General features: G+C 33.4%; 1 protein-coding gene across 4 annotated transcripts in view; it reads right to left on the minus strand.

The window, feature by feature from the left end:
- Positions 1–25,649, minus strand: part of rhea (Talin_middle and talin-RS domain-containing protein rhea) — a 156,933-nt gene extending 131,284 nt beyond the window's left edge. For 2 of the 4 annotated variants that reach the window (XM_076521329.1, XM_076521328.1), the window contains exon 1: positions 16,047–16,184. The gene's annotated coding sequence lies outside the window, so the exon portion shown is untranslated. Of the gene's footprint in view, positions 1–16,046; positions 16,185–24,256; positions 24,303–25,422 lie in introns of those variants that run through there. The other 2 variants (XM_076521330.1, XM_076521331.1) reach the window with 2 other exon arrangements.
- Positions 25,650–25,907: the final 258 nt, after the last annotated feature.

Genomic DNA, 25,907 nt, shown 5'->3' on the forward strand with positions numbered 1-25,907 from the left:
AATTAAAAATTTTCATTGGTTAATGCCCAACACTGATCGACACTGACGAGGGATCACGCGGTAGTGTCGACAGACTTAGGTTTTAAAATTTTATGTGAAACAAAAATAAGAAATAAATATTTCAAATAATGTTTCGATTTATAAATAAAGATAACATCGATTCATTTCAAGTGAGCTGTTTCAAATAATGAATGATTTCGTTATCTGTTTATTTCGAATGTGATAAAAGAAAGTGTGTTATAATAAAATCCTTTTGGTGCACATTATTTTGAGGATCATTTTTAAAAGAAAATGCCTAATTACACGCATGGAAATAATTATGAAATAAAGTAACATGTTTGAAATAATATTTCAAATAATGTTTCGATTTATAAATAAAGATAACATCGATTCATTTCAAGTGAGCTGTTTCAAATAATGAATGATTTCGTTATCTGTTTATTTCGAATGTGATAAAAGAAAGTGTGTTATAATAAAATCCTTTTGGTGCACATTATTTTGAGGATCATTTTTAAAAGAAAATGCCTTATTACACGCATGGAAATAATTATGAAATAAAGTAACATGTTTGAAATAATATTTCAAATAATGTCATTTTAAATATATGTCCACAAGGTGTACCAAAATTGTACGTCACGTGACATGATCCTGCACTCTGCGGATTATACTGAGGATTGTATGCATTTGCGAGAAAATGAATGGATCAACTGCATCATAGTAAAACCATTTAAACAATTTGAAAATGTTGTTGCACCATTTTCAATTTATTAAAGGTATTGAAGCAAGAAACGAAACGACTACGTGACAGCTGTGACCGGCAATTGATGCAAACAATTTTTATTTCACAAGAAAGCAAAAATAGAACATAAAACAGGAAATCCATCAGAAAGTTTTAAGAACACTGACACATTATTGTCATCTTACTAAAATTATTGAAATAAAAATTGAATTCTTATTCGTAGCAATCAAGTTATTTAAAATTATTTGTGCTCCAGTGTATACAGCATTATTGTTTACACAAAGAGAAGTTATGTGTCTGTAAATTATAACCTTGTAAATTGTAATTTAACTATAGCATATGCTATAGTATACTATACTATATCATATACTATATACTAACATACTATTGTATTATATTTAATTCATTAAAATTGTTAAGTAAAGAAAGAAATGTCTACGTGGAAACTTGTTTATTGCAATCAATGCAGAATATTTTTATTTTCTATAAAAATTCGCGGTAAATATTAGTACCGACTGACAAATGCTGAGCCAGTGGGGACGCAGCTTTATATGTATACACATGGGCCGTATACGCACGCCTTCTATTTATACTGTTCGAACCGTATTTTCCAGCCTCGGACAAGCGCCGATGACTTCACGAAAACTTCACCGAGGGTGTCGAAGGGCTTACACCCGGCCAGTCAAACAGGATATACCTTTTCAGAAATGTAGACAAGAGGAGAGGGGGATAACCAAAAATCCAAATTAACAGATGTCTCCTGTTTCTAAATAAATATAGTTCGAATTTATATAAATTGTTTAGCAAAATACATATGTTTCTACGTATGTAGTTCTTCCGGAGAGAAACGTTAACCATACAAATTTCTCGCAAGGGTGTTTTCTTATGAAATAGATACTCATTTAGAATACATGAATTGGTTAGAATCGTAGAATTTTGACTTATATCGAAATGATAACAAATTTTATTCGAGAAATATTTCGGATCAATTCTTCGAGTAAAATTTTATTCGAGAAATATTTCGAATCAATTCTTCGAATAAAATTTTATTCGCAAAATATTTCGAATCAATTCTTCGAATCAAATTTTATTCGAGAAATATTTCGAATTAATTCTTGGAATAAGATTGTATTCGTCTTATATTTCAAATAAATCAATAAATTGCTACCAGCCATCAATCGATTCGCGTGACTGATGAACTCGAAAGAGAAAGACCGTATACAGGTAAGAGAACACGGCATTGTCATCTTGCAACAAGATAACGCTCGGCCACACCTGGCTAAAGCAACAAAGGATGTCATTTGTTCTTTTGACTGGGATATATCCTTGCACATGCGACATACTCTACTGACCTGGCTCTATCGGGTTTTCATTTATTCTGACCACTCCAATATCATTTAACAGATACGAATTTTCGAACATTGGACGCGGTGCAAAAAAAGTATGTATTGACGGAATCATTGCATCAAAATCGCCATCTTTTCATCGTCAAGGAGTTCGGCAGTTTTGCCTGAGGGATGGACCAAAGTCACCGAAAATAATGAAAAATATCTCGAAGAATAACAGATGGATGATTACTAGACTGCGGATTTTTATGCAAAATAAAAATTATTTAAGTTAATTGAGCCGCTCATTTGCCAAATCGATTAACTCCATAAAACAGAAAGTGGAGAAATGTGATGAAATAATATACATTATTTTTCAAAATTCTCCTTAAAATAAAAATTGTATAATGCATAAATGCAGCTGTAGTTTTCATATAAAAACAAGTAGAATGAATAAGACAGAAAACCCTTGGTAAAATAAATAGCTTCTGAAATAAATTATTCATTATTCGGCAACCAGAAAAGCTTTGTTGTTTAAAGGTCTTAATATGTATTATTTGGGAAATTTATTATAAATAAGATAAGTTATGACTGAACCAAATGCTTTGGCACTTAAATTTAAGATATTTTAAAAAGTGGTGTTAATCGATTTTGTTTGTGAACGACTCAATTGTGAGAAATGTAAGTCTGATAGAAATGTCAACCAATGATAAAAATTTTACACATAATATAAAGATATTCACAAATTCTTCCATTGTCTTCACAGTTTTATATTTGACCTAATCGTTCTTGTCAAAACTGCATAAAATCCGCAGTCGAATGATTATGTTATAAATAAATACTAAATTTGTTTTAAAAATGCGTCGAATTAATGTCTTAAATGATAAGTGTTCGCAACTTTTCATTGATTGTTCAGAAAAGTAGTAAATGTAAATAGATCTCAGTGGTCACACACACAGAGTTTAAAACATTTGATCTTCTTTAGGTTAGATTAGAGTTGTGCAAAAATATAATTGAATTACCTACTCAAGGAATTATAATTACAAAATCAATTACAATAATAATTCAATCACATTGTAATTCGCAATTCAGATCTCCACTCTATTAAATTACAATGTAATTCGTAATTGCAATTAGAATAGAATTACAAAATACTAAATAATTAAATTACATCAACTACGATGTAATTGAATCAAGATTACGAATTTAAAATAATAATTTAACAGACAATAAGAGAGAAGATACGCAGGAAGAGACAAAGATTCAGCATACGAAAGGAAAACGTAAAAATGTATTTCACTTCTTCCAATTTCTGGGCTGTAATTTAGAGAACTGTATTTCAATTGTTTATTGTATTTCAATTACATTGTACTTAAATCACACATAATCGAATAAAAATAAGATTTTGTTCCAATAACAATTCGTTAAAATAAAATAAAAATGATAGAATGACATTATAGTTTATAGATTTATTTCTTGCATATTCACTTTTTCAAATGTTGCATCGGAAAGTTGCTTTTGAATAGATCGATCATCGATACATAAATAAAACAGTCAACAATTATTGACATTCGAATAATACTACAATCTCTTTTCGAACAACTTATTCGAATGAAACGTTCGAGTTAAAAGTATTCGACTAATAAGCATAGCTATAAATAGTCGATTAAGAAGCGTTCATTCGGATAATTATTTTGGATAAATATTTATTCGACAGAATTCGAATAAAATCCAACTTCGGTTCAAACATTGCTGAAGCATTTCAATGCGAATAGACAATCACAAGAAAGCGAATCTGTTTACAGTAATTCTCTCTAATTAATGCTTAGATTGTACACAAAAATAGACAATTTGGAAAGAGGAGATACGAGATTACTAGAGTCTCGCGGGTCGTTCTTATAGTTACCGATTGTCAACAACAACAAAAACGAGCCGCGAAGCTCGAATAATCGTATTTCCTCTTTCCAAATTGTCCATGTTTGTGCACAATCCGAGCGTCAATTAGGATCGACTCGTTGTTCGAAAAATTTCTGAAATTTGCAGCTGTTTCCTGGTACGTGCATAAAATCAAGTCTTCTCAATCACCGTAATCATGGAGGAAATTGTACGGCCAGGGGTTAAGAAACGCGTAGGAGAGGAATTCACTGCATACACCGGACAATCAAGCGAGTTTTCCAAGTACCATAGCCGATTAGGTTGATTAGAAGGCGACGCTGCAATTTATCTAACTCGCCACGCCTTGGCAGTGGTCTCGCCCTTCCTTTCTTTCATTGGTACACATTGTACATAGCGTAAGCTAATCGGCTGAGCACTCGATAAGCGGCATTACATATTATCATTCTAAACCACGATCGTTGTAGTTTGCAGGCGTCTGTATATGGAGCACGGATGATTCTTGCTGCACGTACCTAGGCGAGATAAGACGTTACCAGCATACATACATCGTTGCAACATTTTACAAACCTCATACAAGAAACACGCGCGGTTAGTTGCCATTTCAGAGATAATCGAGTTTTTAAATAATGCACTTTTTTAAGTTGCTGTCACGAATCGAATTTTAGGCACGGCAACGCTGGAACTACCAGTAATAATATTTTTTCGGAGATCTCAAAGTCACCTTCACTTTTTCTATCGTAATCATATATCTTTCTTATACATTAGTCGATGCAGTTCGACATTTTATATAAAAAAAAGATATTGATTTTATATTTTGTCTTCTCAATTTGTCTCTGGATTGTTTCAGCTAAAGAAGGCATCTAAATACAGTAAATTCTCGTCAATTGTCACTCGACTTGTGAACAAAAATGGACAATTTGAGAAGAGGACTATGAATCTCTCTCCTCTTCCCAAATTATCTATTTTTGTTTACAACTTGAGAGACAATTGGAGAGAATTGACTGTATCTCCTTTATCTTTAATGATACAAAAAATATTTATGACATTGCTTGAATGGTATCAAAGGATGACCAGAACAATGTCTTTTTACCCGCTCATTATTTCATCGTTTTTTTTTCAAGGTCACGTCAAGGTCAAGATAAAATATAATGAAGAGAATTAGAAATACAAAATGAATAAACATCAAATCATAAAACATTTCATCCACGGTTTAACTTGACCGAACATTTCTTGCTGTATATTATCACTTTGGGTCAGAATTGACCGGATATCGTTCTTGAAGCGCGATTTGCATGCACGAAATATTTATATTAGATGCGGAGAATGAACCGAGAATTGTGACGTGGTCACCGAAATATCACAATTCACAGGTATCGAAATTCGAATTCTCCGAAATTCACCCGAGCCTGAACTTTATACAAGGCAGAATATTTATTTATACACGGTGAAATACTTATGTGTACAAGGTGGAACTTCGTCGACCGCGACTGGAAGCCTGAGGTCTCTAAAAATATTATCTTATCCTCCGCGCTATCGAACTAATGTACACCGTAAAAACTCAGTGCAAATGTAACACGCGAGAAAGGTAAGCCAGCAAGTAATTTCATATTTCCACGTGGCAGAAATAATTAGCGCGATGACTACATTACACGGTCACTATTATTAGACGCTTTACCGATTTGTTAAAATAGCACACAATACGCCCGTGTTGGTACAAACTACTCGATAATAAGACTGCTGCAAAGCCTCGATTTCGACCGTACTAGGATAAGTGTGTCAATTACTGTGCCTATTCAAGTGACGTCCGAAGTTTTCGACAAATTGAACAGTTTTTTTTACAGTTATTTAAAGTGATTCCCATTAATATTCGGACACTTTTTAAAACGCAATAACTTTGTCGAGACTGGAATAAACGATTTGAATATTTTTTACACACGATAAAGGGACTAGTATACTAGTCAATGACTAAACTACTTTGTTGCAATTTTGCTATTACTTGGAATGACAAAGTATGAAAGACTCTCGTTTTTTAACTTTGTTATCTGAGCTTATAACGAAAATTGATTAACGCAAAGTGAAGTTATAAGCGTTAAAAGATTGTACGAATTGCGATATTTGTGATCTTTAATTGTTTACAACGCATGGCAAGGTCAACCGATTTCGGTGAAATTTTTAACATGTATGTAACTTATTGAGATCTATAAAAAACATTTTATAAATTTTCGTTATAGGGTCAGATAAAAAAGTTAAAAAACGAGAGTTTTTATTTTCTTTTTCAGTTCTAAGCAATAGCAAAATTTAGAGAAAGTATTGTAGTTATGGTCTAGTAGACTGGTTGCTCTATCATCTAAAAAAAAATTCAAGTCGTTTAGTCCAGTCCTAAAAAAATTATTGCGTTTTGAAAAGTGTCCGAATATTAATGGAATCACTATATAATCGTAATTCTTAAAACATTTCAATAATAGTACAAATTTTTTCATAATCGAAACATACAAAGATCACAAAATAGTTAATAAAATATACAAATCAGTTTTTGAGCGAGTTACTGTGCCCTTAACACTAAACCTACCATCGCCGGTCAGATGACCGGTCTCCCATTTTTTAATTTCAAATTGTTGAAATTACGAAAATTATTGTTTAAGAAATTATTGAATCGATTCCTTTATCCAAGCATGCACTGTAATAAAAATGGCGAGCGGTTTAAATAAATAAAGCCCTTTCATCGTTATAAAATACATTAGTTACGTTTAACGCATTACCGTGCGCCCAGTTACCGTGCCCTTTTTAGTTATCGTGTGTCAATTTTTGGACACTGTTACCGTTGTATCGATTTCTTTAAGCTGGTTGTCCCAATCTCGAATCATGTTCCATTATCAGAAATTGTAGAAATTAATTCACATATTTTGTATGTCTTAAGAAGTTGAAGTTTTCATTCGGTTATGAAAATTAGAGATCAAATTGTATTGAAAAAATTCAGTATCTGCAATTTAATAAAGGGGTAGTAACGATGTAGGGGCGCAGTAAATAACACACTTACCCTACATAGAGTTTATAAGCACTTCAGGTTCCACGGTCGTATTCAACAAAGTTCGTCCCGAAACGGGTTTCACAAAATCTCGGGCATCTCGACCGAATCCGATCGTTTCCGAACCCGACCTTTGCATCGTGAACCCGTGATTCCACGTTTTCGTACGACCTAGATTAACATTTTGTTTTAACACGTGAACGGCTGACCATTGTGATGAAAATGTAACTGACAAGGGGCCTTACAGTAGTGGAAATCGCTTTTGAAACGGTAGCAGGTACAAGTTTATAGTACACGCCTAGCATCAAAAAAGCCTAATACGTTTCGTCATAGTGAGCTTTCGTTTTCGAGGTACAGTAAACTCTCCCTAATTGACCCTTATTGGATTATTTTCTCTCTTTTGAATACTCAGAAGTTTTTCCTTCTAGCATATAAGTTACAAAAACGAATCGACGCCGAGAGTCTCGCCAGAGTACCATTAGATAAACAATGATTTCATATGTATATAGAACAGAGTGCTCTTTGTCTTTAGGTGACGTTTTTGGTTTCGTCTTTGTGAATAGTCTTCAGTCTCCTGGAGCAATCAGGAGAGTAAAGACGGTCCTTCCTCGTACATCAAATTAATAAACTAAAAGGGATAAGTTTAATTCACTGCGTTTTACTTTTATTTATCTACCCATTTCCAATAACCCTCAACTTGGAAACAGAAATGGACAATTTGTAGTATGATTATTCGAGTCTTGCGGCTCATTTTATAGTTACCGATTGCCAACAACTATAAAAACGAGCCGCAACGCTCGAATAATCGTATCTTCTCTTTCCAAATTGTCCATTTCTGTGTACTAGCTAAGAGCCAATTAGAAAAAATTTACTGTATTTTGATTAAAAGTTTTGTACGCATCTAGTAAATGAATTATTAAACACTCTTTACCAGAAGTTGTTTGTTGTTTTAACAGAGTTTCTATTTTCTATATTAAAAATTCGCGTTTCTTATTTTACAATTAATATTGATATCACGTAGAATTAACATTAAATGCAGTGACGTTTTTTAATTTTGTCCATTGACGGCTGGCAATGTGCGATGTCACAATTTTTATTATAATACGTTCTCGAGTTAAAAAATTTATCGAAACATTTCCTAGAAATATTCTTCAAAAGTCTTCATGATTTCAACAACTCTCAAATAAAAACTGCGAAACCGGTCATTCGACCATCTTGATAGGTTTAACGTTAATAGACAGAGCTAATCTGAACGATGAGTCAGACGATCATTACCTGTTGACAGGTCAATAATCGGAGATCCTTGAAATCTCTCGACTGCTGCTCGATTCTACGATAAATCAAGCAAGCCGAAGATACAATTTAAATGCGTGCCCGTTGAGGTTAGCAGAGTTATCGGAACCGACCGCATGAATAACGATTAATTCATGCGAGTCTGAACGGTAGCTTTCAAACGTCAGCAATAACATCGTTCACGGTGCAATTGTAATTTTGCGCAGTTCGACCTCGGACAAAGCGAAGAATACAGCATACAGTAAATTCTCTTCAATTGCCCCGCATATTGTAAATAAAAATGGACAATTTGGGAAGAGGAGATACGATTATTCGAGCCCCGTGGCTCGTTTTTATAGTCGCCGATTATCAACAACGATTATAAAAACGGGCCGCAAATGGTCGAATAAAATTGGAGAGAATCGAACCGTTTATTTTGAAAGTGGCCTAAGTCACTTTGTTTTTAAGTCGATTTAACACGTTTAAAAATATGGATGATAACTTTCGAGAAGATTTACTTGTATTTGTTATCTCAGGATACTGATATTTTTCTCAGTATAAATAATTTCGTATAAACATTAAAAAATCACCACTTTTCATTATGGTAAAGTGACTTATGCCACTTTCAAAATAAACGGCTCAATTTATCGTAATTGGAGAGAAATCAGAGAACAATTTTCTGTTTATCAGAATTTTTGCCCGTACACAAAAAAAATGTTTCTTTTTAACATTCTTTCGGATTATTGGAAACCGAGTGAAATATTTAAAGTTTGTTACCGATCATACAATATATCGATGATATGGCAGTAATCGACCACGATTACTCTATTATACAATTTAAACTAAATTATTAACGCAATTCTGGTAAATTTCAGTGCTTTAAAATTGTTCAATGTTATCATCGATAAGAATAAATGGCATATAACTAGAAATTCATGTTGGCCAGATTTTACCATGTAAAATTAGCGTGGCATTCGATGTGTTAATGGTACTGTTATAACAACAGAAATAAAATTAACCAAAATTAACTGTACGAAAATATTATTTCATACGTCGGGAGTTTCGTTCTTCGCTATGTAGTTTATATAACTTTGTTAATCCTATGATTATCGATATCAATAAGTTTCGCGCACGTCTAGACTTCCTAGTAAGACTGTTACAACTTATATAATTTATAAAAGTTCATAACTACCATTATCGTCTGTTATTTTATTGGAAGTTGTGATTTAGTTTATAAGTCTTCGTAGATATATTTTCTTTTTTACATTTTTTATTGTCTGTATCATTTGTATACAAGAGGATTCAAATCCGTAAATAAATAAATAAATACATAAAATAAATATGGTTTAAACTATCGTTAACCGCCTACAGTCGAAAATATTTATACGAATATAAAATTGTCCATGTAACTAGAAACCAGGAAATATCATTTTTTGCATATAAGTTAACAACAAACTAACAATTTTGTATCAGAACAAGATCTTTGAAAATATATGATAAATAAGTGTTTGCGAGCGAAGTAAAAAGTAAATTGTGATGAATTTATTATTGAATCAAATATTTTTACTTCTACTAATGATACCTAAAATTTAATATTAAAATTCTTTCGTCAATTTAAGGTCAAGAAATCATAAGGAATTTCATGATTGTTTAAAATGTGCAAATATTTAGGCTTATAATTAGACTGCAAATTTTCAAACAAAAGACGAACGTTCTAACTAAATTGCAATAAACAGAGATTGAAATAAAAACGTGCCTCTTCTTCTAAAAATTTTAATCATTGAAATTCTGATGTATATACGCTTTCGTATTTTATCTAGACATTTTTGTCGCAAATGCGTAAAATTCGCAGTTTATTTACAACATGCAATGAACGATATATTATTACCAGTTACCTTTTGCAATCTCTTCGAAGATAATATAGTTATGATATAATTACAATACAATTGTAATGAAATGACTGTCTTATTTTTTTCTCTTTTTATTACTAACATTTATTTAGTCACTTCATTTAACCAGTTAGCTGTTTTTTTGACGAGCATACTCGTAATAACGCAGAATGTTGTCATTTCTTCACGACGAGTATCCTCGTCAAAAAACAACTAATTGTTTAAATATCAATAAGACATCAATATCAATTATCAACACAATCATGTAATTCAAAGTGACAAAGTTACTTCGTTCATCCAGTACACGTAACACGTATTTTTCGTTTTAAACTGGCGCTCAAATTACTTTGTCAAAATGGCAGCGAAACGGACTAAAAAACGTTCCGACTTCATTAAAAGCCACGAATAACTTTCGATCATCAATTTATTCTTATTCCCGCAAATTTCTGCCGCAAAAGTATCGATTCCGAGTGCCGTAGAATAGTGTCAAACAGCCCGAAGTGGATTTTTACGAGCAGATTTCGATTTCGAGCAATTTGCTCGCATCGCGGTATCGCAAATGGAAATCTTTATCGGGAACGAGCGAAGCGATCGTCGCTTTTCTGGTCCCGCGAGGCCCCTTACAAACGCCGATCGGAAAATAAAGATCGCCGCGCCGGATAAATTCGATGAACGCCTAAATGTCGGCTTCTCGACGGACCCTCGTTTCGACGCCGGTAATTAAATTGCGAGTCTGGCTCGATTCCACGGAAATAAATCTGCGGCCGAGCGCCGGGCACGCGTCGCGCGAATTAAGAACTCTAAATCCGCGAGCGTTCCGCAAACACGACGCGCGCGAACGTTTATCGGCGAGCATCCACGAACGAAAAATCGATCCCTTCGCACAGTTTTCCAACATTTTCTGCCCGCTCCACGTTCATTATCGGCAGCAGTCCGTTGATCTTTATGGAAAATAAACATCTTCTTCATTCTCAAAACTCGATTTGTTCTCAGCTTTTTTTACCAAGATTTTCGCTGCTCCACATTTGTTACCCAAACTATGGATCTTTATGCGAAATCAAACGGTGAATATTAACGCGTCGCAGTCGGAGACATTTTTAACACGTAATTGAAAATAGTTTTTCTGACTTATACGTTTGTATTTTCATTTTATGTAACACGGCGCATTTTGGACATTTTATACTTTGAGTCTCGCCGCTAATAATACACTATTATTGTATTAATATGGCGTACTAATAATATTAAATAGACGATTAAAACGTTAACAAAAATCACGCGCACAATATTCTGACACACAGAAAGAACAACGCCGTTTATTTCGCATTTCATCATTCGATCAATCAGTTGTTCCAATTACACCATTTTAATAAAACTAAAATTGAAGTTGAATTGAAGTTGAATTCTAACAATTCTAGTAACAATCAGTTTGTTCGAATATGTTAAAATCAAAATTCTTTTTGAAAACTAGTCAAAAATTAATTGTATACGGGCGACGGAGTTATTTTCTCAGATTAGGAATAGAATTTTTACGCTAATTTGTTACATTTCTAAATTGATCAGGATCTGCAGAACATAAGAATCAGAGGTGAGTCAAAACCTGATTTTTAGATTCGCGAAACTCGAATCCGAAACTTTGCGAGGCCTCGGAACACTCGAAACTCGAAACTCTCGAAAAACCCGGAATGCTTATTATTCTTTTCTTTTTTATTCCGAGGAGTATCAATTTTATCGGGAATTAAACTCTCGACAAATTCTTTTCCGAAAATCAAATTATTTATCGAATATAATTAGACGAAAATTAAAAAAGTAGTTGCAATTTAAAGGAACACCCTGTATACAGGAAGAAGACATTACGTTTCATGACTAGAATTTTTATACAAACTACAAGTTATCTGCTTCAATTGCAAGAAGTTTGGTATTGCAACTAAGCATTGTCTTCTGTTTCAATCAGTTTAGTATATAAATGAAATATATTTATTAGAAAAAATTAATATATTTATTATTAAAAAATTAAAAAGTTGCAAGATAAGATATGTAGCTGCATATACATTTATTTCTTGCCTCGATAGTTTTAATGAACTGAAAATGGTGCAATAGTATTTATAAATTTATCAAATACTTTTACCGTGTTGCAATTGATCTACTGATATTTCTTTTAAATGTATAAACTAAGTTATTATGGTTTTATATAAAAAAGAATAAGTGGAATCGAACACGCTTACTCATATCTCACTGTTTTGACAGTATATTAAAATTTGTTGATGAAAATTCTGTCGAAATATTGCATAGTAATTATTAATGGCAGTCCAGAGTCGACATTTGAGTTCAAAAGGTTAATTATTTACAAATAACGTGACCACATTCTTAGATTCGTCTATTTTCTGTTTCATCTATACACATTTGTCCGACAAATACGCTGTTTATTTATTAAACCCATTTAAACCTATTTAATAAAATCCATAGTTTAATTATTAGCCCGTAATTCGTTTATTTTTAGTCAACAAATGTTTATCGGTTCTATTTTATTTGTAACATTTTCTTTATTCCTCAGTTTTCTTCAAATCGATACCTTTTCAATCTCGCAAAAAGTATTTTCCACCTCACTTTCGATATCTACTATGAAACGAAATAGCACTTCTTTCTCCAACCCTTTATAATCGAATCTCTTTCACGTCTGAACAAAATGTACAATACGTGAAAAGTGCTTCAAAAATATGAATAAAGTCGCGAGAAATACAAAATCGTTACGAAAGGAATATTTTGGTTGCAAAAAACTATTGGAACAATAAAATGTGCCGCTATGAATTCGAACGCCGATTGACATAAACTTTGAAAAATTCAAATGGCAAACGTACAAGGCCGAAGTTTGCCCGAAGACGTAAAATTTGAAAAATGCAAATACCAAATGTCTAACTACAATGTTACACAACGTTACGGAACATGAAGATGAAAATGTAAACTGAATTTCGTTTTTCATTGAATTGCGATTCTTGTCGTCTCCCCTTTAGTTTGTGAAAGTTTTATTGTCGTAGAATGAAATATAAAGCTTTGAGATCACGATGTAATATCTATTGGATTGATTGGAATGTCTTTCTGTATTGTTTGAAAAAGATTGAAAGTCGAGCGCTACCTTATTGGATTGATCTTTATTAACCTGTGCATTCTACATCTCGTTCAACAACTTTGTTATATGTATATCTTACCGGATAGCTTTATCATTCTGTCCTTGAGAAAGTTTGCACGTCTTTTCGTTTAATATGTACGGTAAATTGACGCAAAAAACAAGTAGACATTTCAGCAACTCATATTTGCTCTTCTAATTATGTCGTCGTATTTAGATTGCGGTTGCGTATGCGAAATATTCGTTTACGAGTACATACAATTAATCCACAAACGAGAAGTAACAATACTTGCTGTACTCATTTTGTTATAACAAAAATAGTTTTCAAGCATAATTTGAATTATAACAATTAAATACTACATATCTGTAATAATTCATCTTACTAAAATGATTCAAATTTTATAGTTTGCTGTTATAAAAATAGTTTTCAAGCATAATTTGAATTATGGCAATTAAATACTACATATTTATAATAATTCATCTTACTAAAATGATTCAAATTTTATAGTTTGCTGTTATAAAAATAGTTTTCAAGCATAATTTGAATTATAGCAATTAAATACTACATATTTGTAATAATTCATCTTACTAAAATGATTCAAATTTTATAGTTTGCTTATCTTAAAACATTTTCTTTTAGGAAACAAATTCGTCCAATTACATAGTATGTACATGTTAATAATTAGTTCATCATTTTTGGAACATAGCGTTATAAAATAACGTATCAAGAAAAATAATGAACAGAATCGCAGTTATTAAATTACTTAATTTGCTAAAATAAAACATGTGCCGTTTACATTATATAGTACTATTTATATATAAAATATGCTGTCCCTAATCGTCGTTATTGACGGAATGTAATTAAACATTTCTTTAGAGTATACACTCATTGCTGAAGATATATGGATTCCCCTTTCACATCAAAATTGGGGTGTCATGATTAAAAACAGAAAGAGGGCAATAAAATTCAGTCACCCTATAGATCAAAATTTTGGTCAGACCACGGTTCAATAAGTTCTTTATCCGGCGTTAAAAATCGCTATCAATTCGTCGGTGAAAAGACCGTAAAAGAGCGAGATCGATTTCATTTCAGCAACCCTCAAAGCACTGGAATTAATTTGAACACTGAGATCATGTTGCGCTCCATTTTTATGAAGGCTTATAAAAAAAAAATACATACACATAATAAATCTTCATCGAAACAATCCGAACAATAAAAATATAAATATATAATTACAAAAAAAAACGATAGACTATACCCAGATTAACTAAAAACCATCATCAAAGTGTATCGTATGAAGTAAAATATACGTTTCTGTTCCGTTCCCGTTCCATATGTTCCTCATTTTATCTGAAAATTATAATAGCACAAAAACTGCATAGTAATTAAGGATACACAGTAATAATTCTGCCTGATTCCTCTCATTCTTCATTTCATCTATTAAAAAAATAAACGGTCGATAAAACAGTACTTAATACGTAAAAATTTGTCTAAACACTTGATTAAGATCCCGAGAATATTCTGATCTCAGTCTATGTATATTACATTGCCTCCTTATAATTAAACGATCCTAACTAACATTTCTGATCGTCCAAAAAGATGAAGCTTTAAATTAATAAAATCATTTTTAAACAAGTGGAAATAAACGAATGGAATTACAGTTGGGCCTGTACGAAGTAGCTTTGCTCGAAAGGTAAAAGGCGCGTGATATTCCAAATTGTTTATACTTTTAAAATATCCTGAAAAGGTAGCAAATTCGTAGGCAAGACATTTTAGCTAAAGACAGCAGCAGTATACGACAGAGTCAAGAGAAACCGAGGATCGAATATCCCGCAGACTTCTTGAACACTGTGTATTACAAGCTGCATAAATAAATGACCGAATAAATAAACGTGACAACAGTCACAGTCGACTGAAAATGCAGCCGCGTCTCGGTCCCGACAGGATTAAAAGTTGAAAAACTCATCAGAATCCCGGCGAGACGAGAACTCGTCGGAAGAAAAAAAAAATCCCTACATCCCATGCCTGTGGCAGGCAAAATGAAAGGAAAACCGAAAATAAACAGGAAAAAACGCGACGTATTCCTACGACAGAGATGATAAGGTTATATCGACGGGAGCGGAATAATATTCTGTAAAATCGGCTGGCGCGGGATTCGCCGGATTACAGAAACTTAATAAAGTTTCATGCACGAAGGTAGCAGATGGGTTTCCCTATTTAACCTCTTACAGCCTGCCTATTGATTTTCTCGGGTCCTATTGTTTTGGCACGTCGGGCATTTAACAAAACGGCGAGGGAAACGAGGAGAGGAGCGTGAGCGTGCTCGCGCGTGCCACGGTCGCCGGAAATATCGCCTAATCGCCGATGGAAAACGGCGAGAAAACAAGCGATTATGCCGACGGCGCAGGGAACACGGCGAAACCGGAGACCTGTCAATTGCTCCGGTGTTATGAATCATCTCTATTTCGGGAGACACCCGTTGGGTGGTCCAACCCCTCGACTTTTTGAGGTTAGCTCGGCCGTAATCCGCGCTGGTTAGGGCACGTAGAACCGCGGAAAGGTTAGGGCCGGGCCGCGGCGAGCCGAGGGACCCGCGAAATCGGGGAGCACGGCCAGTTTTTAACGGTCGGAAAACCGTGCAGGAACGATCGGGAAAGTCTAAACGAGGGCAGCACGTCCATCCGTGGGCATATCAACGGAAAATCAATAGGAACCGGCGGCCTCGTCGCCGACCGGTGGCCCCGGGATCTTATCAGATTGTCGAATCACTCTACTCACCGTCGAAAATATCCATAGATAGAAAAATCAGCCGTTCCTCGTTGCACAAAATCAATTTGTCACTTCGGCCACAACCACACGTCCGACAACACTCTTGCGACTCCGCCGTTTCAGTTTCGAGCGTTCCTCTCGTTCAAGGTCAGTGGTGGAGCTAGCGGTGAAAAAAGTAAGGCGGCCGAAGTGCCCCGCTCGTCGAGCCTCCGTTCCGCGAAACGATTTGACGATATTATACGATATTTACGCGATACGCGAACTGCAGAGGACATTCTTAATCCTTAATAATAATTTTCGTCAGGTTTCTCAGCCATTTTTAGGGTTATGTTCGACGGTTTTCAGACAGGCACAGCGAAATTATGGGAAATATTTCACTAACTGTTTTCAACAGTGTGTTCCTTTTTTCAAACTCTGCCTCCTGTATTCGAATTATTCGATTTCTTTCGATACGAACTTTAAACGTACTTAGATTGTAATGCTTGTTTTTTCCAGTGTCGTTTCCCACGATTTTGTTTGCATTGTACATTACATCGGTGCATTTACTGTGCACAGAAAGGTGGAAAAGAATTCAATAAATCTTATTTTAAATTCATTAATTCGGATTTATAATGGTAGTGAAATACAATCATCGAAATTTATTTGTTGTAAACGAGCCCACTTTTACAGAAACACATGTCTATTTATACATTTTAACAATCAGTAGAAGAAACATATTTTTGATTCATTACACTAAACTGTGTTCACGACTTAGAAATATCTCGTTCATTATTACCTGCATCCTCAATGCCTCCATAATACAATTCTTGAATTTCTCCATTTCAAACCATATAAATTTGCTGTACACGATCACACGTACACTGCATGTGAACGCACACTTATCGATCAAAATTTTCATCACAATATGAATAAACTACAAATGTCCATGTACAATAATTTACGTACCGTTGTATGTAGAATTATTTTTAAGAAACGGCAGAAATTATGTACATATACCGAGCATTAAGATTCGACTTTAAATCGAGTATGATAAACTCCATTCCAATTCATATTCCTCCGATCCCAAAAACTTTCGCTAGCCGAATAATCGATAACAATTTCGCGTGGCGCTCCGCGCGAACCGTACACCCCTGGCGCCGTGCAAATAACTAATCCAAATAAACAGACTTTCCTCTAAAAATAAGGTGTTCCGTGGTCAGCGCATAACGGGGAAAAAATGCAGAAATATTTGCAGTTCCTTATACAGTAATTCGTTTCGCCCGAAAATCCGGTCGCTGCGAGAACCAGATGAAAACATTCGGAGCATTTTCGAACTGTTGAACGGCCGATCTCGACGAGAGTGGAAAAAACTCGCGAAACAAACATAATTTTGAGATAACGGTGTCGGCGGTTGCCGTCGAGGCTGTTCTTCGAAAAAACATCGAAATACAGCGAGCGGCGTGCACGGAATCGAGACCGCACCTAATTTGGTCATGCCAGTCTCCATTCAGAACTCGCGTGTTTCGTAGTACGCAATCATGCAACGCGCTTTACGCTACGCGCGTGCCTTGTGTCGTGATCCTGCGAGACGTCGTTCGAAATTTCGTTAAACGGAAACGGAAGCGGCGCGTCTGTTTTTGGTTTCGTTTCCTCCTCGTTTTTTTCCTTATTTTCTATTCCGTATTTACTTCTTCGTGTTGTTCGCTAAAATTGTTCAGATGATTATCGCCGCGGTACAGTGGCTACAAAAAGTATTGGTGCACTGCGATTTTCGACCACAGTTGCTGATATCCGAACCGTCGTATCTTCGTGAATATGAATCGTATAGCAACGAGCCTGGACTCGTTTAAAAGCTGGAAGATTCCACTGTCACGATACTTGGTTCATTTTTCTCTGTTATGCTTTCACGTGATATAGCAAACGGAAAAATGAAGACATAGTTTACTCGAAAATGCCACAAATTGAAACGTCTCCGAAAACGTTGTGGAATTTTCTTCATGAACGAATCTACCACAGATTTCAAGATTGAAGCTTCCTCTTTACAATGACCTCTTAAAACTTGGTGTACGATTTTTTTTTTAGTCGTTTTATGGAACTGAATTACTTTACATCTCTAATGTGTGAAAAATCAGTGTAGCGAGTAATTTAAGATAATGATAGAGGAAAGTAAGCAAATATGGAATAGTATCCCAAAGTAGAATTGTGCTAGTTTTTAACAATTCAACGAATTAATTTATACTTATTTGTTTCGTCTTTTATTGTTAATATACCTGAATTCATCCACATGAATTTATAAAGACATGTGTGTGTTTATTAACTAATGCAAATAATGATTTCTAATTTAATCATATTTTAAATGTGATGTTATAAATTATAACCAGAAAATGTAATATAATAATAATTATTTGCATTAAAATTTTATTTAATTGCATATTAAATATAAAATTATAAAAGATTATAAAAATTATAAAAATCCGAGACGATAGTAAGAAACAGAAATGAAATTAAAATGATTTGTCTCTTTTTATAATTTTGATAAGCTATAAATAGTATAACCATATAATTAAATTCCTTTTATGTCTTCAAAATTTTATTTTTATATTTTAACTACTCATTTTTGTTATAAATACATCAAATTCGTAGTCTAAATAAAGTGCTGCAATAAATAAAAGAACACGATTTGTTGTTTACTTTTTACTATATCAGTATTTCATATTTGACAATCAATTCCATGTACATATAGTGCATTTTCATATTTTTTTAAATTACTTTAAAATTACAGTGGCACAAAACTTACATTATTTCATTATAAAGTGAGAATAACTTGTGAAAAATACATACTTATATGTAAATCCTTTATTGATTTTATTCTATTATTACAGTCGTCGTTAATAATCTTGTAATCGCTGTGACATTAAAAAAATTAATGGAACAAAAATACTGTCAAGAACTGTGAATAACTTGTAAATAACTTGTTTTATAAAAACAAAAAGGAAACAATAATTGAGTTCACCTTGCATTGAAAATATAAAATACTGTTCGATCTTCGTTAATCTATACCTATTTTATAAATTGAACCTAAATTTAACCTATTTTATGAATTTTACAAAGGAATTTTACAAATTTCCAGGAGCTATGATGTTTCGCAATCAACTTCCAATTACAATGCTCGGAAATTTCAATATTTGTAGGACACTTTCTGAAAATCAGAATGAGGAAAACATTTACTTCAGACACTTTGCGGTCGAGATAAAATAAAGATACATATTTGGTTTACCAGAAAGTTCTATCCGTTTCAGAATTAAAAGAAAATAATAAATTTCTCGCACATCTAATAACATTTATTGTACAACATAATTTCCGTCGTTACTTACGACCTCTTGCCAGCGTGATTGCAATTTGTGAATATCATTTTTGAAAAATATGTATATGTCTCAAATGAATATGCGCACACGTATTGAAAGCTTGACATGACATTATCTGACTGAACTTTCGGATACACTTAATACTTCCGGCTTTTTCTAACAGACACGAGTTCAAGTACTTTAAAAAGTTCATATAGATAAATTCTTATAGATTCGCAATCTACAGTCGCATAAAATAGCACATCGATACTCTTTAATTCTTTAAATACTTTTACTGTCTCAAATGGCGGGTATCAATTGTTGTCATAACTCCGCATAAAAATCGCAGAATACTGATAAGGAACCCTCGAGTGAAGACAGTAGTTCACTTTACTGTACTTCACGCGTTATCGTGTTTTTCATTTTGAGTGGACAAGTGAGATTCAGAAGTGATTACTGGATTGCGCATCGTTGTGCAAAATAAAAATTGTTGCAATCGATGCAGACAATTTTTATTTTGCACAACGATGCGCAATCCAGTAATCACTTCTGAATCTCACTTGTCCACTCAAAATGAAAAACACGATAACGCGTGAAGTACAATAAAGTGAACTACTGTTTTCACTCGAGGGTTCCTTATCAGTATTCTGCGATTTTTATGCGGAGTTATGACAACAATTGATACCCGCCATTTGAGACAGTAAAAGTATTTATTATATATTATATATTATATATTAAATTATTTAATATATATATATATATATATATATATTTCTTTAATAATTCTAATAAATTCAAATTTGTCCACCCACGTATCCACAATCCAGTGATTACTAGACTGCGGTTTTTATACATTTTTTGCAAGAATGGCTGGGACAAATACAAAGCTGTGAAGGCGTTAGAAGAATTTGAGGATGTCTTTATGTCACGTGCATCTTATTAAAGTGACTACAAGAGGAAAGATACTTTTATGAGACTTACGTTTCTCAAAATTAACTTAAACAATTTTTATTTTACATAAAAATCCGTAGACTAGTGATTACACATCTTAAGGTTGCAAATTTTTTTTAAAAAATATCGTATTTCTTGTAAGTCTAAATTGGAGATTCAGAAAAAAGCTGCATACGGGGTAGAATAATATCTTCAGTATCTGAACCTCCGATATCGAAATAATGGTACTCAGATATTCTAATCTTTCGTTAGTTTTCCAATTTAGTTATTTAGTTAGTTATTTCCCTTGATTCCAAAACGATAACATGGCGGCAAAATATCAATGCAACAAAAAAGTAAATTCGTTTTTTGAAAATAGAGAACTGTTGTATGTATGATGAGACAAGATCCAATGAAACAATGCAAAACATATCGTACAAAGTAGCGGTTAATAATTAAAGTTTTATTAAACAAATATCCTATCATATGAACAGGTACCAATTGGGTTTGACCATCCAAAAAATAAGTTACCAATTAATGTAAATTAAAATTAAACAAAAAAAACTTAAAAAATTGTCCTCTTTCTCAGTGTGTAATTTCTGTTGTGACATGGAAATTGTAGGAAAGGATTTAACTCAATGTTTGTATTTCCTTAATTGAAATTGTTTAATCTTCTTTAACGAATGCTATGGAGATTACATTCTGCCAATGATTGGGTTAGAAAATATCTAAACATTCGGATTTATTTATGATATTATGTTAAAAATTTCTGATTGATAATTTCGATTTTATCTCTGCAAAATGACTGCTTTTTTAAACAAAAATTGATACCCACTCCTACGGTTTGCCTTCTTCGAATGGTAAAATGAGGATCTTTATACAAAATACAAATTTCTTGATTTAATTAAAAACTACAGCAATGAGTTCAAAATAGGTACTATTTCTTATTCATTTAAATAAGCTCAAAATAATACAACGATACTCTTAACCAGTTAACGATTGCAATGTCTTGTTTCTCACAAAAGTGTGTTATAATATAGAATTAAATAGTAATTAACTTGTATAGAATTACGTTTATTTTTTAATTTTACTACTAACATTTATTTATTTGCTTAACTTAATTAGTTAGCTGTTTTTAACGAGTACACTGTAAAAACAGCTGATTTGTTAAATTCTGTTGGATTTTTTATCGTTTTGTCTTTTACCAGTCCTTTTCTATCATAAATGCATCGAATCCACAGTCTACTAATTACTATTAAATTACTTACTTAATTACTATTGCTTGCTAAGTATTCAATTACTTACTAATTACTTAAATTACTATTGCTACGTCGGCCACATGCAGACGACACAATTCTTCGTCCATTTTTAAAAATGAATGTTTCCCCTCAATACAGTTACATATACTTTTTCTAAAATTTCTAGGGCGTGTACCGAAGCTTAGATCTGCAGTCTCATCAACTAAATTGCTTTGATTTTGTGGGATGTTCCTAGTCGACAGTTGGCATGCTAATGCAGATGCACCACTATTTTGACCTTACAATTGAGTGAGTCAGAATCATAATGGCTTAAGTCGAAGTTTCCTCATTGTGGGGAGCAAAGAGTGTTGTTGCTTACTAGCATGCTTATTGTTTACTGACCAAATTTATTGTCAAGATGATTTAGATGCACCACTATTTTGACCTTACAATTGAGTGAGTCAGAATCATAATGGCCTAAGTCGAAGTTTCCTCATTGTGGGGAGCAAAGAGTGTTGTTGCTTACTAGCATGCTCATTGTTTACTGACCAAATTTATTGTCAAGATGATTTAGAGTTAAGTTAATTTGCCGTAACTTTATAATTCGTTGTGTAGATTTTGAAACATAAATCAAAATTTTCGGAAATATCACTTACGTACGACACTACGATTCTAACTTCTGACCTAGTCGATTAGCAGGATGCTGCACAAATGTTGCTCCGTTTCCGTCCTGCGATGTGTGCGTATGCATGTAACATATATTCAATTTCGACTGTCGCCGTAACATGTTGAGCAACTCGGCGATGCTCGGCAGGCAGAGGAAGAGTTACCGCGAACTCTGTGAACGCATCGATGAGATCACATTTTTTGTTACAGGTTTAGTCAGATGTATGCGCCGTTGGACAGGCGTCCGTTTTTGCGGCAGTTAGTCTTCGGTCATTTTTAGACGACACGTACCGGATTCTTCGAGCATTACCGTCGATACTTTAACCCCCTATAATTCTGTGGAACTTCAACTAACTCGCGCATTTGTTAATCCGTAGATTGCGGATTTTATGCATTTATAAGGAAAAATGAGCGGAACGAATGCGACGCGGTAAAAAACATTTAGGAAATTGAAAAATACTGTTGCGCTATTTCCAATTCATTAAAATCATGCGGATAAGAAAGAAACGTCTGTGCAGCTACTGTGCCCTGCATTGGTACACATAATTTTCATTTTGCATACAAATCTGTAAACTATTAATCGGGTTCCTACATATATCGTTGCTTCGCTAGAATTTAGTATAATATTTTACCGTGTCGCCATCTCGTTGAGAGTGAAACATTATTTTATAGTAATAATTTAAAATAATATTTTATATTAATATTTTATATTAATATTTTATAATAATATTTTATAATAATATTTTATAATAATATTTTATAATAATATAATATTTTACTTAATATTTTATAATAATGACCAGACTTATTTAAATCTTGATAACAATTACACGGATATATTTAAACGCTCAAATAAAAAAATATATATATATCTAAACATTTCTCATGAAAACATTTTTATAGTATTAAGAAGTGTTAAAGAAAAAATCAGGGACTAGTCATTGTGACTGGTTTGGTAGTTCCGATGTTACAGTCACCATATATATAGGGTGAAGAATATAAATGAACACTGTAAATGACTCACCTGTTTTCGATAGCAACAACAACTGCTGAAGCAATATGTTACTTGATTCGAAGAAATCAATATTATGGCAAGCGAAACATTTTCTCAAGGTCCCGTGTTTCTGGAGACCCTATACGACCTTCAACGACCTTAAATATTTAGGTCAATGACTAAAATATTTAGGTCAATGAATTCACGTTGAATTGCATTATCCGCTTACACAAACAAAAATATACAATTCCATTTATAATTAATTCCATATCTAACCTCGAAAGACCTTCAAAGACCACAGTATTGAGGTCAAGGAATTCACCTTAAAATGTATTATCCGCTTACATCAAGAAAAATTTAAAAAAAAATAGGGTAACCTTGTAATCTTGGAAACACGTCGACCTAGTCAAAATTTGTGATCATTATGTTCTCTTCGAAATAGGGTAAGTTTCATTTTAAACATTTTTTGGAACGATAGTTCAAGAGATAATTGAGTGGAAAACTTCAAATGGTACACCCTGTGTATCCTAGACAATTGAATGTTCTGCAATAACTTGCTAAAAAAAGAGAAAGAGGTCCAATCCCTTTTGAGGATACTATATATTATAAATTATAGATATATAATATATTATATATTATAGATATTATATATTATAGAAATAATATATTATATATTATAGATATTATATATTATAGAAATAATATATTATAGATATTATATATTATAGATATAATATATTATAGAAATAATATATTATAGATATTATATATTATAGATACAATATATTATAGATATAATATATTTTACATAGAGATATTGGATATGTTATTTTGGATTATAGATTATAGGTATCGAGATAAAATAATTTCTACCATTCCAGCCGTCGCGATCACCAAAATCATATCGCCTCAACACGATACGAAACGTGACCTAGTTACAATGCTGGAGTTATCAATATCTGTTCTCACTTTACACAAACGTCAACTCATTCATCAAACATCACGTTTTTTAACATACTCGTAGCAGGAACGATTTACCAAAACGATAAACAAAACTTCTCTACTTACCTTTTCAAGCCAGATAAATATTCCCACGATTCATATATCCCTAGTTCTTCCAACACAACAGAAATTTCACAAGAAAAAATCATCGACGAACATAATCGAGGAGTATTCGTGGAGAACAATGTAAGTGTCAAAATTGAACAAATTTGTTTTTTCTTGAAATATTCTATGCGCCAATGGGAATACGGTAGTATACCATTTAAGTGCAATATCTTTTTATAAATAGTTATAAATACACTGCGGATTTTATGGATTTAGTATGTAATATAGTTATAAATATAAAAACTTGCACCGTATTATATATTATTGTATATCATATAATTCTTAAGACAAGTTAATTTATTCTCTGCATGTATTATTAGTGTGCACAGCAATATGCATGCTGCTAATAACCCAGTTAGCATAATAAATATAGAAAAATTTTCTAGCAAAATTGTATAGAAAAAATAAAAGAATAATGTGAACCTGCTAAAATTATTAAAAGAAAAAAAAAACTCGTGAGTGGTTCCTGTGTATTGCAATTAATGCAGACAATTTTTATCTTGCATAAAGATCCGCAGTCTAGTTATAAATTATGCTAATAGATGACATTGACAGTGTGTCCAGTGTCGCTTTTGTAGAGAACAATGTAATTACCAATGCATCATGTGGAGGACGAGCAATGTACTGCGATAAGTCGTAGGCTTGGAGGACATCCAACAAGAACTTCCATTATTAGAGCATACTTTTAAAAAACTAGACCTCCAAAGTATGTTTAGATGTATGGATAGTAAATATCATGGCTTTCACAATAATTTACACGAAGTATAAAATAAAAATTCTTACGAAACCTTCTAATAAAAAATTGGAACATTCTAAAGTAATATATTTTATTTAATTTGCTATAGTTTGCCACTTACAGTGCTTGCACATTTCAAGAAACGGTACTTTCAGTTCTTTCTAACTAAGATGCAACACATACAGGCTTCTCTCTAAACGCAATTCTTCTTTCTTCATAAATTTATGTATTATTAATAAATTTATGTATTATTAATAAATTCATGTATTATTAGAAAATTCAATCGTTTTTAAGCTATCGTGGTCTTAGCTACACGTAAATTTGAAAACAAATCAAGTTTTGTTAATAGCGTCTTCTCTTCCTCCAAGAAAGTTACGTTTCTGCCACTTACATTGTTCTCCACGAAGCCTCTCCAATCGTTCAACACTCATCACTTCGACGCTCGAGAAGGTCTGACAATCGAAAAAGTATCCCACGAACCAGGCAGGCGCACAGTCACAATTTCTCGGACAATTTTCCCGAATCGAAACTGATTCCACGTTCGGACGACACACAATTATATAACCAGCGAATCTGTGCGGAATATTACGCACAGCGATGGCCGGGCCACGGAATGTCCTTCCGGCATTTATCTGGTCCCGAAGGAAGTGGTGATCAATTTCCTCGACGGCGGCGGCGGCGACGATTGCCGGCGGATCGCGTGACTCCGAACCTGTGAACAGTAAACCGAGGCGACGGCGATTAGAGCCGCTCGACATTGTTTATTTAATTGGAAACCGCCTACGGCGGCGGGCGCGTTCCTCGCGTTCCGCGCGCGTCGGCGGAGGAAAGGCGTTGATCGCGGGTCCGGACCCGTGGGCGCCACACTTTTTCAGC

This window comes from Megalopta genalis, chromosome 4, assembly GCF_051020955.1.
Source record: "Megalopta genalis isolate 19385.01 chromosome 4, iyMegGena1_principal, whole genome shotgun sequence".
NCBI classification, from domain to species: Eukaryota; Metazoa; Arthropoda; class Insecta; order Hymenoptera; family Halictidae; genus Megalopta; species Megalopta genalis.